This window comes from Sus scrofa, chromosome 9, assembly GCF_000003025.6.
Source record: "Sus scrofa isolate TJ Tabasco breed Duroc chromosome 9, Sscrofa11.1, whole genome shotgun sequence".
In the NCBI taxonomy this organism is placed as follows: Eukaryota; Metazoa; Chordata; class Mammalia; order Artiodactyla; family Suidae; genus Sus; species Sus scrofa.
In genome coordinates this window covers 44,281,100-44,298,359 of record NC_010451.4, presented here as the reverse complement: position 1 = coordinate 44,298,359, position 17,260 = coordinate 44,281,100, and the positions used below count along the sequence as shown (strand labels likewise).

Here is a 17,260-nt window from a genome sequence, read left to right as displayed (position 1 = left end):
TATGAAAGTAAACCATTTTTGTTTTCTGTCAGTTTTCAGTATTGTGTGTCCCCAGGTGCATAGGAAAGGAGTCTCATGTAGTAAACAGAAGCGTAGCTAGAATTTAAAAGCCTAGGTAGGAAGCAGTTCTAAAGATTTCCCTCCTGGAGGTCCCGGGTGGCATAGCGGGTTAAGGATCCAGTGTTTGTTGTCACTGCAAGTGGCTGTAGTCACTGCTATGGCACGGGCTCGATCCCTGGCTCAGGAACTTCTGCATGCCACCAGCATGGCCCATGGGGAAAAAAATGACATTAAGATTTCCCTCTTTAATCAGGTGGGAATTGACGGTTCAAATTTATATTACAGGTTGAAGTACCCTATGTGTACCCTTGCAGGTTGGTGATTTCTTCTCACAGTTTCTTTTGTGAATGTAACTCTGCCCACTTTCTAGGTTCTACTTTTACATCCTTGGAATGTCACCTAGCCTTTTATTTATCTAAGTTGGACTGATTAGAACTTTTACAGTTGTAAGCTCTTTGTGTCCTATGTTTGCTCAGTACGTAGTAGACAGGAATTAGATGCTTGCTTTATCTTACATAAATTCATGTTTTGCCTTTGCCCTTATGTATATTTTATATTCTCTAAAGCTCTCTAGATGCTGACAGTTCTCACAAGGTGGGTAGGATGGAAAGGTCTGACAATTTCAAGCCCTCTTTTATAATTATTCGTTGTAACTGCAATTAATGGTAGTAACACCTACTAAGCTTTACAGTCTTTAAAAGTGTAATAAAATGTTGTGTTACTTGTCTATTGTTGCTGTAACAAATTACCACAAACTTAGTGGCTTGACACAATACCAATTTATCTTTTTATAGTTCTGGAGGTCAGAAATCTGAAATGTGTCCTGTGGGGCTGAAATCAGAGTATTGGTGGGACTGGTTCCATCTGGAGGCTCTGGAGAATTTATCTCCTTGCTCGTCTCAGCATCCAGAGGCTGTCTGCATTCCTTGGTTCCAGTGCTCTCCTCACATCACTCCTCCACCTCCTGTTTCCATTGTCACATCTCCCACTTCTAATCTGATCCCCCTTCTTCCTTCTTCGAAGGACCCTGTGATTACATTGGGCCCTGCTGGTTAATCCAGGATGACCTCCTCATCACATTGGCAGAAGTAGGTAACACATTCGCAAGTTCCATGAATCAGGACAAGGCAATCTTTGAAGGGCTCTTACTCAGCCTACCACATCTGTTATTGTAGGGTTCTTTGGATTATTGATTTGGGTAGTGAATTAAAAGAAGGCCCTCTTTTTCTGCTGCAGTCTTATTCTACTTCCACTGATCAAAGACTGAAAAAGTTTGTATGCTTCCTTGGTTCTTGATTTTGAATTCAGAACCATTTTGATTTAGTTAAAGGAAATTTGTATGGCTTTTAGTTTTTGTATTGAGAAATCAAGTATAAAAGCAGGGGTTGGTGGAGTTCCCTGATGGCCTCACAGTTAAAGTTCCGGCATTGCCGCTGCTCTGGCTCACATCACTGTTGTGGCTGGGGTTCCATCCCTGGCCTGGCAAGTTCTGCATGCCACAGGCACAGCCCTCCCCCCACCCCAAAAAAAGGCAGGAGGGTGCAGGGGTTGGTGATACTTGATTTTCGAAACTGTACTGACAAATACTTGGGTAAGGAGATTTTAAAACGTTCCTGTTTCTTTGGCCTCACGCATGGCCTGTGGAAGTTCCTGGGCACCCAAGCTGCTGCATTGACAATGCCAGATCCTTAACCTGCTGTGCCACAAAAGAACTCCCGCCTTTCTTTGTTAATAGTTAAAACAAATCCGTGTAGTCACAATATGAGTCTGTACCTGCTGGTGTGTAATTACGGACTCCTAGGAGTGCTGGCAGCCAGCCTTGGGCTCTCTGTATTAGTACATACACTTTGACAAGATTTTTACTTCATTTACCTAAAGTCTGCACTTTCATTATTTGTTTTCAGAGCAAAGCAAAGAATCAATGAGCTCTTACAGTTTTGTGCCCTGCTACAGTATATCTGACATTGTCTTTGCATTCTTTCCTACATGCTGTCATTACTCAGTTTCTCAATCATTGCCTGAACCTCCCTTCTTACGCATAAATTAGATAGAATGCCCATTCTTATCCTCTAAGTCTGCATTGAACTTGATGGATCAATGGGAGAAATGCTTCTAGTTGAAAGTGACTACAGCATGACTAATTTTGGAGAGGTAGGTTGGATGGTTCTAGCAGGATGAAGTCAGATAAGTAATGAAATCCATTTTTTATTCTAAAAGCTAAAAGTAAGTTTCAGATCCTTGATCTTTTGATAGTCTTTTTGATGAAAAAATTATTATAAATCTCAGTACGCTAGAACTATATTATGACAGAAACACATAAGAGAGAAAGGAGTTTTTTTTTTTTTTTTTTTTTTTTTTTAATTTAAGATGTTGTTAGTCTTGGGAGTTCCTGTTGTGGCTCAGAGGGAATGAACCCAACTAGTATCCATGAGGATGCAGGTTTGATCTCTGGCCTCACTCAGTGGCTTAAGGCTCCAGCATTGCCATGAGCTGCAGTGTAGGTTCCAGTCGTGGCTCAGATCCTGAGTTGCTGTGGCTGTGGTGTAGGCCAACAGCTACAGCTCCGATTTGACCCCTAGCCTGGGAACTTCCATATGCTGCAGTTGCAGCACTGAAAAGCCCCTCCCCCCCCCAAAAAAATATATATATATAGTTAGTCTTAAGCACCTCATTTTTAAATTATCACATATGTTATAGTAGCAAATTATGGAATTAATAAAAATACAGTTTAGGAAGTTTAAGGAATTCATGTTTTCCTTATGCCAATGTTTACATAGTGGTTTTAATAAAAACTTAAGAATCCTATTCAAATGTAGATGAATAACTTGTTCTGGGGATGTTTGTGTTTAGAGTAATTTATTTTTACATTTTATATGAAGCAATGTGACAATTTACATTTAATACTTGGTATTACTATAAAAATATAGCTATTATAAAGCCCATGCAGATTTCCCTGGTGGTGTAGTGGCTAGGGTTAAGGATCTGGCATTGTCACTGCTCTGGCTCGGGTTGCTGTTGTGGCACAGGTTTGATCCCTGGCCCGTGAACTTCTGTGTGTGCCGAAGGCGTGGCCGCCTCCTAAATACATACATACATGCCCATGCTAGCCCTCTTCCAAGAGTATGTGTTCCCTGGACATGAGCGTTATAGGTCTTAAAAGATTCAATATCATTCCATAGTTTAAGAATTTGTGTGCTTAAATTCTCACCTATGCATTTTTTTCTAGTGCTGTTTCTAGAGAGAATGAAGCCCAAGTGAATACTTTGTTTTCTTTCTGGTTTTAGAATTTAAAAATTCTTTTTAATGGCAGTCACAAGCTGATCTTCTGTAAAATTATTTGAAAGATGTTTCTATCATTAATAAACCAGAATAAGCATTGATTGTTTGCAGAATAAAGAACTTTATTTCTGAAAGGCAGAGTTACCAAGTCTAGAACTAAGAATTTGTAGTAGTTACCTGAAATCTTATCTGTTCTTAACAAAGACTCTTTGCTCAGGTATCAAGGAACAGGAAAAAAAAAAAAAAAAAAAAAAAAAAAAAAAAAAAAAAAAATTACAAAACATGACTCCTCAATAACTTACAGTCTATTTGGGCAGCAAATGTTCAGACCACTGAAATTATGCTTTACATATATAAAAAGTACTTTGTAAAGCATTTTTGCATGTATCATTTAATTTTATCATATTTTACACACAAATATAGGTTGTATAGAAAACCTTAGAGTTTCCAAAATGCCATTAACTTGCTGAAACTTTGAATTTCCTATAAAGAGCACTAATGCAAACTTCTTTCCTCTAGAGAGTTCAAGCTGGGAAAAGAATAGGATTCTTGGTCTCTAACCTTTTATTATTATTATTTAAAAAATTTTTGTTTTCTTTTTTAAGGCCCCCACCCGAGGCATGTGGAAGTTCCCAGGCTAGGGTCTAATTGGAGCTACAGCTGCCGGCCTACGCCACAGCCACAGCAACACCAGATCTGAGCCTCGCCTTCGACCTACACTACAGCTCATGGCAACCCTGAATCCTTAACCCACTGAGCGAGGCCAGGGATGGAACCTGCATCCTCATGGTTCCTAGTCGGATTTGTTAACCATTGAGCCGCAAAGGGAACTCTTCCTCTAATCTTTTACTTTTTCATGCCTCAGATGTGCAGATGAAGGTTGGGGTGGGCACAGCCAGCTCTCTCAGCATATTGCCTGTATCCCTGGGTGACAACATGTTCAACAGCTACCAAATTAGATAGAAGAGATGATAAATTTGATACAATAGAAGAGATATTACAGAGCAGTTACAAAGCACGTTACAATTCATTATTGTGTAGTTCAGTTACCACAGTAGTTCTTAGGATGGAGAAACCACTTTAGTTTGCAAAATTGCATTAGATTGTAAATGCCTCAGGGACTGTAACCATATGCTGATTTTGTTTCACCCACACTGCCTTGCACATACCTGTTTTATGACAGGTGCTTAATAAGTTGTGTAATAACTTTACACAGTGATGATGAGGACAGACAGACCTTTTTGAGAATATAACACTTGAGGTGAGTCTTGAAGGATCAGTAGAATTCTTTGAGGCTAGCTGTGGAGAAGTCAGTAGGATTAGTCAGCAGATGTAAATAAAATACCTGCTATGTGCAGATACTGATCAAGGCCCTGGGGATACAGCAGCAGGTAAAATAGTTCCTTGGAATTAACATTGTGATGGGGGAAGATAAACAGTAAACATATAAACAAATAAGCTCACCAAGGCTGTGAAGGTGATAAAATCAAGTAATCTGATAGAATGCCTGGTGGGAAGATAACCGGGTAGTCAGAGCCTTCTATGCAGGACGAGTAGTGTGGAGGCCTGAGTGAAGTGGATTTAACTTCTTTGAGGCCGGTAAGAGAATGGTTAGTGCGGCTGGAGATAATGAATGAGGCGGGAAGTGGAAGGACAGGGTGAGAGAGCCGGCCAGGGCCAGTTGGTGTAGGGCCTTGTGCACCTGATGAGAATTTGAGATTTTATTTTGGTCACAATTGGAAACTGAGTTGGAGAAGCACGAACCACAGTGGAATGTACACAGCATATCTGCAGAGAAGCTTGGCTAGAGAGAAGACTCAAGAAGGGGAGTCATACTTGAGAATGCTGGAAGGGGAGATTTCCGTTCTAGATTGTGAAATAGTTTGAATAACAGGCTTAATAAATCAGATTTAGGATGGATAAGGAAAAAAAGATAAGATAGGGAGAAGGAATAGGAAGGCAGTAGGAAGATCAGTTAAAAGGCTGAGCAGTTGGAGTTCCTGTCCTGGTGCAGTGGTTAATGAATCCAACTAGGAACCATGAGGTTGTGGGTTCAGTCCCTGGCCTCGTTCAGTGGGTTAAGGATCCGGCGTTGCAATGAGCCGTGGTGTAGGTCGCAGACTCGGCTCGGATGCTGTGGCTGTGGTATAGGCCGGCGGCTACAGCTTGGATTAGACCCCTAGCCTGGGAACCTCCATATGCTGTGGGTTCGGCCTAGAAAGACAAAAAGAAAGAAAAAGGCTGTGAAGTGGTAGAATCCTGTATACAGGCAGTGGTAGTGGACGTGGGAAGAAGGAAAGAACAAATATAGGACATGTGAGCAATGGAAGAATTTCTAGGACTGGATAACTAATCACATATCTGGGCCAGGAAGAGGGAATGTCCAGTCAGATTTTCTTATTGGTGGATGATCATAAGCTGTTAAAGAAAAATGGTCTTGTCTTATTGTTAATGGTTTGCTACACTCCTATTTGAAAATAACTAATTCTTGTCCCCAAAGACTAAGTAGAGAAATTTCTATGTGTGTGTATATGTATATAAAAGATTGCCTAAGAAAAAACCTAAATGTAGCTGGCTTACTCCTTGAAGCAAAGTTATTTGAAATACTCAAATGTTATGAGAATGTTTTGAAATTGTGGAAACTTTTTTTTTTAACCTAAGGAAGTTGGAAACTTTTCTCTTTAAATGTCGACTCCCAGAATGGTCTCCATGAGATAGTTTCCACTCCGGTGTTATTGTTTTAGTTGGCAATCAGTAGACAGCAAAGATCTGAAGTTTAGCTACAGCAAAGCCAATATTTTGGAAAGAATTTCCACACTGCATGGATTTAAGATACTGTGGAAATTTTTGACCTTTAATGCAGTGAAATATAGACTGCTTCATTTTTTAAAAGTGAGAAGTGAGAAACCAAAACATTTTGTAAATCCACTGACCTTTCACCCCCAGTATGAATATAGTGAGATACAATCATATAGGGAAAAAAAGGGGGCTGGAAACCTTGGATTTCTGAGACCCCTTACACAGTGTCACAAAAAGTTATGCAGCATTCATCATGTCAGTCCCAAATTTTATGTCATGTTGCTGACACCCTTTGGCATCATGGGTTAGGGTAATCTTTCAGTGTACCTCCCTAGTTGACAGCTAAATTGAGACCCAGAGAGGCCATATGACTTTCCCGAATTTAGGCCATAATAGCTTAGGTTGAGTCTTGTCTTATGTAGTGACTATTTTAAAATCTAAACACTAATTATTAGAGAAATGCAAGTCAAAACTACAATTAGGTACCACCTCACACTTCAGAATGGTCATCATTAAGAAGTCTACAATAACAAATGCTGGAGAGGGTGTGGAGAAAAGGGAACCCTCCTGCACTGTCGGTGGGAACATAAATTGGTGCAGCCACTATGGAAAACAGTATAGAAGTTCCTCCGAGAACTAAGAATAGAGTCACCATATAATATCGCAATCCCCACTGCAGGGCATGTATCTAGACAAAGCTATAATTCAAAAAGATACATGCATCCCAGTGTTCATAGCAGCACTATTTGCAATAGCCAAGACATGGAAACAACTTGAATATTCATTGACAGTTAAATGGATCAAGAAGGTGTGTGTGTATACACACATATATATGGATATGTGCGTATATACGTATATGCAATGGAATATTACTCATCCATAAAAAAGAATGAAATAATGCCATTTGCAGCAACATGGATGGACCTAGAGATTATCATTCTAAGTGAAGTAAGTCAGAGAAGGACAAATACCTAGAGATTATCATTCTAGGTGAAGTAAATCAGAAAGAGAAGGACAGATACCTAGAGATTATCATTCTAAGTGAAGTAAGTCAGAAAGAGGACAGATACCATGTGATGTCACTTATATGTGAATTCTAAAATATGACACAAATGAACAGAAATAGAACTGTTTCTATTATTTACGAAACAGAAATAGACTCACAGACATAGAGAACAGACTTGTGGTTGCCAAGGGGGTCAGGGGTAGAGGAGGGATGGATTGGGAGTTTGGGATTAGCAGATGCAAACTATTATTTATGGAGTAAACAACAAGGTCTTACTGTATAGCACAGGAAATGGGAACTGTATTCAGTATCCTGTAATAAACCATAATGGAAAAGGGAAAAAAAGAAATAAAGTGAGTATAATTATTTAATATTTTTTAAATGGCAAGCTTTCATTCTTTTTTAAGACTGAATAATATTCCATTGCATATATCTACAACATTTTAAAATCCATTCATCTAGGAGTTCCCGTCGTCGTGCAGTGGTTAACGAATCTGACTAGGAACCATGAAGTTGCAGGTTTGATCCCTGGCCTTGTTCAGTGGGTTTAGGATCTGGTGTTGCTGTGAGCTGTGGTGTAGGTCACAGACGAGGCTCGGATCCCATGTAACTGTGGCTCTGGTGTAGGCCAGTACCTACAGCTCCGATTAGACCCCTAGCCTGGGAACCTCCATATGCCGCAGGAGCAGCCCTAGAAAAGGGAAAAGACAAGAAATAAAATAAAGTAAAGTAAAGTAAAATAAAATAAAAAAATAAATCCATTCATCTAACGATGGACACAAGTTGTTTCCATATCTTGGCTCTTGTAAATAAAGCTACAGTGAACATGAATGTGCAGACAGCTAGAGCATCATTTTCTTGGGATCAAAACCTGGAAATGGAATTGCTGGATCATATGGTAGCTGTAGTTTTAATTTTTTCAGGAACGTCTATACTCTTTTCCATAGTGGCTGCACCAGTTTACATTCCCACCAACAGTGCATAAGAGTTCTCTTTTCCTCCATATCCTCACCAGCACTTGTTATTTCTTATGTTTTTGGTAATAGCTATTCTAACAGGTGTGGAATCTCATTATGGTTTTGATTTGCATTTCCCTGAAGATTAGTGATATTGAACATCTTTTCATGTACCTGTTGGCCATCTTTGTGTATGTCTTCTTTAGCAAAATGTCTATTTAGATCCTCTGCCCATTTTAAAAATTAAATATTTTTGCTATTGTGTGAATTCTTTATATATTTTAGATATTAGCCCCTTATTAGATATATGATTTTCAAATATTTTTCCTATTCGGTAGGTTGCCTTTTCATTTTGTTGATAAATATAATTTATAATGAACTTTTAAATCAATTTTAATAATGTGTTAATGTAAAATAAGATATTTTACATATTTACCTCTTTATCATAAATTACACAAAAATGACAAAACTATTTTAAAATTTCTCCTTGCAAGGTTTTTAAGATAATATATTTCTTTGAAAGAAGTTTGAGTTCCCATCGTGGCGCAGCAGAAATGAATCCCACAAGGAACCATGAGGTTGTGGGTTTGATCCCTGGCCTTGCTCAGTGAGTTAAGGATCTGGCGTTGCCGTGAGCTGTGGTGTAGGTCACAGATGTGGCTCGAATCTGGCATTGCTGTGGCTCTGGTGTAGGCCAGCAGCAACAGCTCGGATTCGACCCCTAGCCTGGGGATCTCCATATGCAGTGTGTTCAGCCCTAAAAAGACCAAAAAAAAAAAAAAATTTCAGAAGTTTGAGAGTCAAAAATTTGGAAAGTACTGGGTATCTGTACAATTAAATAGGTTACAGTTTTCTTTACATTCTAGTCCAAATAGGACATTGATTTTTTTTTTTTTCTTCATTTTTGGCCACCCCATGGCACATGGAGTCCCAGGCCAGGGATTAGTTCTGAGCTGCAGTTGTGACCTACGTTGCAGGTGCAGCAATGCCAGATCCTTTAAACCACTGTGCCAGGCCTGGGATCAAACTTGTGTCCTGGCCATGCAGAGACACCACTGATCTCATTGCGCCACAGCAGGAACTCCTAATCTTGATTTTTTTGATCAGCTTGAGAGATTCTCTGAACTCTTGATGGATTCTTTTTTCAGGAAAGTCCTTCTTCTCTATTATTTACTAATTGCCCCTAAACTTTGCCTAAAACCCAATTTATGTGTATAATTATATAGTAGGAGGTATGATTGTGTCATGTGCCCCCCCGCCCCAACCCAGCTAGTCTGCTCCAAGGCGGGCATGGACCTTGTGTACCCCTGGATACCTCAATGGTCCTTCAAAAACAAACTTGGGGGTATCCTACTCTGGATATCATTTTTACACATTACCTTTTAGGTGGGTTACTTTTCAGATGTTTCTTCTCATTTGAATTAGGTTTATTTTATTATCTTTAACCTGAGAGGGTATCTTCTTACCTGCTTTTCTTTTTTTGTCTTTTTGCCTTTCTAGGGCCGCTCCTGTGGCATATGGAGATTCACAGGCTAGGGGTCGAATTGGAGTGTAGCCGCCGGCCTACGCCAGAGCCATAGCAACACAGGATCCGAGCTGCGTCTGCGACCTACACCACAGCTCACAGCAACGCCAGATTCCTAACCCACTGAGCAAGGCCAGGGATCGAACTTGCAACCTCATGGTTCCTAGTTGGATTCATTAACCACTGAGCCACGGCAGGAACTCCTGCTTTTATTTTCTAGGTGACAACTTAGAACTTTTTATATATGGTCATATTTTCTTTTCTCCAAAAGAAGCCTTTTGATTATCAGACCATATACTTAATTTTTAAATTTGGAAAATATTGTTGTTATACCTATATGCTGTATTTGCATTTGGTGTCTTTAGCTTCTGTTGAGAACTCAGGGGAATTTTAGTTCATCATGTTCTATAAAGGACACACTAAAATTTTGTATAGTGTGCTCACCTATCAGTATTAGAAACTTACTGATTAAATGATTGGACTTTTATTTTTCTAAGTGATATGATTTAGATTGATGACTATAGTAGTATACATTAATGTTTGCAAGAATTCTAATGAATATTGTTTGTAAGTCTTATGCAAAGTGTCTCATTACAACCTTTCCCATTATACATCTACTTCAGTTCTGAGTTGGAGGAGTTCCCGTTGTGGCTCAGTGGAAATGAACCTGACTAGCATCCATGAGGACACAGGTTTGATCCCTGGCCTCGCTTAGTGGGTTAAGAATCTGGCATTGCTGTGAGCTTTGGCGTAGGTCACAGACTCAGCTTGGATCCCTCGTTGCTTTGTCTGTGGTGTAGGCCGGCAGCCACAGCTCCTATTTGACCCCTAGCCTGGGAACCTCCATGTGCTGTGGGTACAGCCCTAAAACAAAACAAAACAAAACAAAACAGAACAGAACAAAATACTGAGTTTGATGGGAGGATCCTATATTGGGAGGATTTTTTGTTTTTCATGAGAGAGGTTGGGGAAGTGCCATCTATAATTGAGTGGAGGGATTGGTTTATTACCTCGTTTAATATTAGCTGAGTTAGGAGTTCCCCTCGTGGCGCAGTGGTTAATGAATCCGACGAGGAACCATGAAGTTGCGGGTTCGTTCCCTGCCCTTGCTCAGTGGGTTAAGGATCCGGCGTTGCCGTAATCTGTGGTGTAGGTTGTAGACTCGGCTCGGATCCCGCGTTGCTGTGGCTCTGGTGTAGGCTGGCAGCTATAGCTCCGATTAGACCCCTAGCCTGGAAACCTCCATATGCCGTGGGAGCGGCCCAAGAAATGGCAAAAAGACAAAAAATAAAATAAAAATAAAAAAATAAAATTAGCTGAGTTAAGTGATCCTAACTGCTTAGGTATTTTAAAGCTTTGGGGGGAAAATACATATCATTCATTGAAAATACCAGTATAATGCTGGTTCAGCATTTTGTTTTTAAACTTTCGTTTTCCACAGAGATAGTCATCATCCCATATAGAAACACAGTGCTAGGGAGTTGTGGAGGGTCTGATTACTAAGATGAAGTGATGGTGTGGAGGAGCCGCGTTTATGGTGTAAGAGTAGGAGTTGCAGCACAGTGGTCCTATGACAGCCTTCTACCACGTTACCAAGAGGATGCACGTACTCTTTCAATCTTCCGAATATTATCTGCCCCCCGCCCCAATTTTGACCTCCCTTGTTTCCTTAAACTAAACCAAGTCTCCCCCTTCTCAAATTAGCTGATTACTGGATTTTTTTTTTCCCATGAAGTAATTTCTCTTGTGTATAAATACTCAAGCCATGAGTCAGTAGTTTTTGGCATTACTTCTCCATTAGCTCCTAGTTAGGAAGTTCAGCCAGAGGGTAGAGGGATTGCTAAACATTGAGGACTTCCCAAGACTCCTTTTAAGAGTGAACTAATATTGAGACTCCTGGGAACTTTGAAACTCATCCTTCATCACTACTAAGATTCTGAGATCCATGCAGTTCACTCCTGTTGCATTCAGTTTCAAATAAAGCTTTTGGGTCACAGGATTTCTAAGCTAGTAATATTGCGTAGGAAAAGCAAGGTTAGTTCCTTCTCCATGTCATGTTCTGTGTTAATAGTCCATCAATCTAAATCCTGTTTATAAAGTGTTCTTTCACGGGTCTTAACCTTTGGTTCTCTAAGTCGTCTCTAGCAAGAATACCTGACAGTGTTGTGGCTCCCACCCTATACTTATTAGCCCACTGAGAAATTAAACAAGGGCCAAAATTATTTCTATTTTTGGTCTTTGTCTCTAATCCAAGTGAAGCATTGGGGTTATGAGTCCTAAGAAGCTTTCAGATTTTAAAACATGAAGGATCTTGTCATAGTATTTTCTGGTGTTTTTTTAGGAAAATAATTTATGAAATATAAATAATAATTAATAATAATATATAATATTATAAATAATAAACAATATAAATAATTATTTTCCCACTTTTTTCCTCTGGCCCCTACTTCTAAGCTGTTTGCTTATATCAGTGAGGAAGTGAAATGAAGCAGGAGTTACTGCTGGGCGCACTGGCTGTCAGTTGTCATAGTACTACTGTCTTACCTTCACAGACGTTGTGAACATTTGGAACTGGCTACAGGCTGGGCCAGTTACATCTGCTTTTGGGTTGCTCCTTGGGTCAGCCAAGAAGGAAGTCAAGGGTATTGCTTCTGAGGTGGTGGACCAAATAAGAAAATTTCCTCTTGCAATCGTCTTGATTTGCCGCCCATTCTCTCTTTGTTCTTACCACATAGGCATACCCAGTTGATGACATACCTCCTATTAGGGCTACAGAATCGCTGCCCGGTATAGCCCCAGGCTCCTGTCCTGCCTTAAACAAAGAATTTCAAGTCTCAAAATTGATAGTAAAGCTCTGGTATTTAAATCGTCCCTAGAAGACAAACATATGGTTCAAATTAAAGTCTGCTGCTCTGTATTAAGAGAAAAGGATGTAAGATAGCATTTCAGCCTGCAGGCAAACACTAACTAGCAGGGTGTCGGGGGTTGGAAAAGAGACTTAACAAATTATGTTAGGAGCCACTTAGGAGTAGAGAAATAAAGGACCAGAGGCCACATGAAGAGAACAGCTCCACCCCCATGGCTTCTGTTCAGTGAACTTGGGTATTCATTTTAACCAGTTTCTTCTCTTGGTTCTCCCTTTTCTTTTGTAACTGTAGAATATTAATCATTTTCATGTTGAATCTATAGGTCATAAATTTTTCCTGTTGCCAGGATATAAAGTATCTTTATGGCATCTTTGTACCTGAGAATTTTCTGAAATTAACTGCTCTGTACTTTAGGGTTTTTTTTTTTGTTTTTTTTTGCCTTTTTAGGGCTGCACCCACAGCATATGGAGGTTCCCAGGCTAGGGGTCTAATCGGAGCTGTTGTCACCAGCCTACGCCAGAGCCACAGCAACACCAGATCCGAGCCGCATCTGCAACCTACACCGCAGCTCATGGCAACCCTGGATCCTTTACCCACTGAGCTAAGCCAGGGATCAAACCTGCAACCTCAGGGTTCCTAGTCGAATTCGTTTCTGCTGCTCCATGACGGGAACTCTGAGAGCACAGAAATTCTTGATAGGGCTTTGTTGTTCACCCCACCTCCTCTCTGACGTAATTAGTGCACTTCAGAATCACAAAGTGTGTATACTTAGCCTTTTGAACATACACTGAATCTGTTCCCTTCTTTACCTTAAATTTCTGTGTTATTTTTATTGTTTTTCTTGTTTTTCATTTGTGTGGACATTGCCCCTCTTTCACTTTTCCTTTGTATTGCACCAGGGTTCTTTATCCTATGCCATGTGAATGGAACTTGGGATGCTGTGTAGTTTATTTTACTCATGACCCCTCATTAGAATGATTTCAGGCTGACATGAGCTTGGGCCATAGAGCACTTCAGAATTCTTCAGGGTGGTAATTGTGGAAAGCTAAAAGAAGATAGTGGCTGACTACTAGGTGCCTGAAGTTGGAAAGAAATACTTAGGGTCTGTCCATTCACTGGCCTTTGCCTATGGTATTTGAATAATTAAGAGGTTATAATCAGGGAGTTCCCATAGTGGCTCAGCAGTTAAACCTGACTAGTATCCATCAGGATGAAGATTCGATCCCTTGCCTCGCTCAGTGGGTTAAGGATCCAGCGTTGCCATGAGCTGTTGTATAGGTCGCAGACACTGCATAAGCCAGCAGCTACAGCTCCGATTGGACCCCTAGCCTGGGAACCTCCATGTGCCTTGGATACAGCCCTAAAAAGAAAGCAAAAAAAAAAAGTAAAGTTAGTGGGGAGGGTTATCAGACATATTTGCCAAAATTGGGTTAAGTCTCTATTATCCAAGGTTTCGTTTTTTTGTTTGGGTTTGGTTTTTACTATCCCATTTTTTGGAATTTTTTCCCTCCCTTTTCTTCTGGCCATCATGTTTTTTGATTTGCCCGTTTATCAAGCCTGTTTACCTTAAGTTGGACATATTGAGGGAAAAGACTCAAAGTCTCTTTAGTCTTGTTCTTCGTTAGTAGCTCTTTTTCTTTTCTTTTTTCTTTTTAGGGCTGTACCCATGGCATATAAAAGGTTCCAGGCTGGGGGTAGAATCAGAGCTACAGCTGCCAGCCTGCACCACAGCCACAGCAACTCTGAATCTGAGCTGCATCTGCCACTTACACCACAGCTCATGGCAACACTGGATCCTTAACCCACTGAGCAAGGCCGGGGGTTCAACCCTCATCCTCATGGATACTAGTCAGTTTCATTACCTCTGAACCACGACAGGAACTCCCAGCAGCTCTTTTTCAATTAGGGAAGACAACTACATTATAGACAAAAATGAACTTTTTTTTGTGTGTGTCTTTTTTGCCTTTCCTAGGGCTGCTCCTGCGGCATATGGAGGTTGCCAGTCTAGGGGTCTAATCGGAGCTGTAGCTGCCAGCCTATACCAGAGCCACAGCAACATGGGATCCGAGCCGTGTCTGCAACCTACACCACAGCTCTTGGCAACGCCGGATCACCAACCCACTGAGCAAGGGCAGGGATGGAACCCGCAACCTCATGGTTCCTAGTCAGATTCATTAACCACTGCGCCACAACGGGAACTCCAAAATGAATTTTTAAATTATTTATAGGAATGGATCTTCGTTCATTTGGGCTGCAGGAATAAAATACCACAGACTGGGTGGCTTATGAGCAACAGAAACTCATTGCTCATGTTTCTGGAGCCTGGAAGGTCCAAGCTCAGGGCTCCATTCCTGGTGGCCTTCTGCTCTTGGCCCTTTTCCTGGTTCCTAGTTAGTGCCTGCTCAGTGTGTCCTCACATGGTGCCAGGGACTAGAGCTCTCTCTGTCCCCCTCATTTACAGGCACTAATCCTGTTTATGAGAGCTCTACCTAATGACCCATTTGACTCCCAAAGGTCCCACCTCCTAATACCATCCTATTGGAGACCAGGATGTCAATATGTGAATTTTGGGTGTACATATTCCAACAATAACATAATGTATGCTGTCTTTGTCTCTTAATATGAGCTATTAAGAAACGGTTATTTTATTAGTATAACACTAATACTTTTAATGATGTGAACTATTTAACATATGTTAAATACATGAGTGCTGGAAATGGAGAAACTTATTTAGAGACAGAGACATTAAAATAAGAAGCTTTAGTAAAGACTGAAGGACAGTGTGATTAAGAACAGCTACTAACCCAAAATTAAATGAATAGGTCTATTCCATTAAAACGGAAATACATTTTTCTAGGTTCAAAGTCAGATGTAAGTCTAAAAGTTGTTTTTTTTTTCCGTGCTTCTTTGACATTTCTGCCTAAGCCAACAAGAATCCTTCATTTTTTCTTAACCACCTCTTTAAATTTTTCATGAGAATGTTCTCTTCCAAGTTGAGTCATCTTGCAGTTTTTAAAATTGTCTATATGTGTAAATAAGTAAAACCAACAAAAATCTTAGTAAATCTTATCCGTGTCTTTCTTATCTGTTTCCCACCTACCCTGTCATGCCTCCACTTCCCAGCAGTATTCCCTTACTACTTCCTGAAACCAGTAAAGGAGTCTGGCCATTGAAGCCAGCTGTTTGGCTGTAACATGCTGTGGGAGCAGGTGCTTCCCCCATGTGGCCCTCTCTAGACGTCAGGACCTGATCTCGTCACTCATTTCTGCACACTCATTTCTCATATAAACACCTAATAGCAATCCAGGCCTGTAGCCATCGTTGAAGATGGTTCCCTTTGAAATTGTTTCCCTTGTAAAGATTTCCTGCTTGGGAGATAAAATAAACAAGCTTGTTCAATTAAGTCTGCCTTCTCCTCCCTGGCAGAGTAAAGGGTAGAAAGGTTACTAATTATGGATAGAGCATTTATAGTTCAAAATGAGAAATTTCTTATATACTTTAGGCTGTTCATTAGGAAGCTTTAAAACCAAGTGGTTTTAATTCATTGCTTGCCCTGTTGCATTCTCCATTCAAAAACAAAACAGAGGGAGTTCCCGTCATGGCTCAGTGGTTAACGAACCCGACTGGTCACCATGAGGAAGTGGGTTCGATCCCTGGCCTTGCTCAGTGGGTTAAGGGTCTGGCGTTGCCGTGAGCTGTGGTGTAGGTTGGCAGCTCCAGCTCCAATTCAGCTCCTAGTCTGGGAACCTCCATATGCCTCTGGTACGGCCTTAGAAAGACAAAACAAACAAACAAGCAAACAAAAAAACCCCACCAAATCAGAATACCCCAGAATAACTCACTCTTCACTTTGCTATCCAATCATACTAATGTCAGAGTTATTACAAACTCTACCAGCAAGTCTCTTCCTCAATGTGCAGAGGAAGGGCAGTCCTGGAAAAGGACTTGGGGGAGGTCTTTGCTAATCAATGAAAAGATGTTTTCCCAAAGATATATGTTCTGTTAAATCTCATTCATTGACATTTTTGGCAACCTGTCTCCAATCTCTTAAGAAAAACATGTTTTAGTGTGCATGTAGACTTCAGTGTATAAATTTATTGGGTTTCAAAAGCTGTAGGTTCATTGGCAGGGCTTTAATTGCAGTTGCATTCATAGTCCACATTTGCTAAGTACCTACTGTGTTTAAACAATATGCTGGGTAATGTGAGAGTCAGAGATGAAAAAGGTTTTTTTAAAGAGCTGGACCAAGAGGAGGTAGATCTCTACCCGGAGAGACAGGATGTTCTTAAGGAGTTAGAAGAGTAGGATGTTTATATACAAAAATAACCAAAATAAAGGAAGAATTCAAATAAGGAAGTGCAGAGAAGGTAGAGGACATTTCTCATAGGAGATCCGGGACGACTTGACAGAAGAGGCATTTATTTTGCATTGATAAATGAGTGTTTGATTTCTCATTGAAGTAGCTGTAATGATTCTAATGGTGGCCCTGACCTTTAACCCCCTCCTGATCATTAAGTGTTTTAAAACCTTAGGAGGGCTGGCTGGGAGGTAGTGGCTCTAGTAGCTGGCCAGCTGCCAGTCAGTATGAAAATGCTTCAGTGGCCAGGAGGTGACAAGAGGTTTGGCCCAGTGATTTTATTGCATTTTTATTGCAGTTTAACTTTGTGACCCTTTCTTGAGTCCCTGCTATGTATGAACACACTGTGTGGAGACTAAGAAATAAAACAATATCCTTCCCATTTACCAACTAGTTTAGGATATAAACACA

General features: G+C 40.5%; 1 protein-coding gene across 1 annotated transcript in view; it reads left to right on the top strand.

The window, feature by feature from the left end:
- Positions 1-17,260, top strand: part of SIK3 (SIK family kinase 3) — a 248,463-nt gene that overhangs the window by 173,330 nt on the left and 57,873 nt on the right.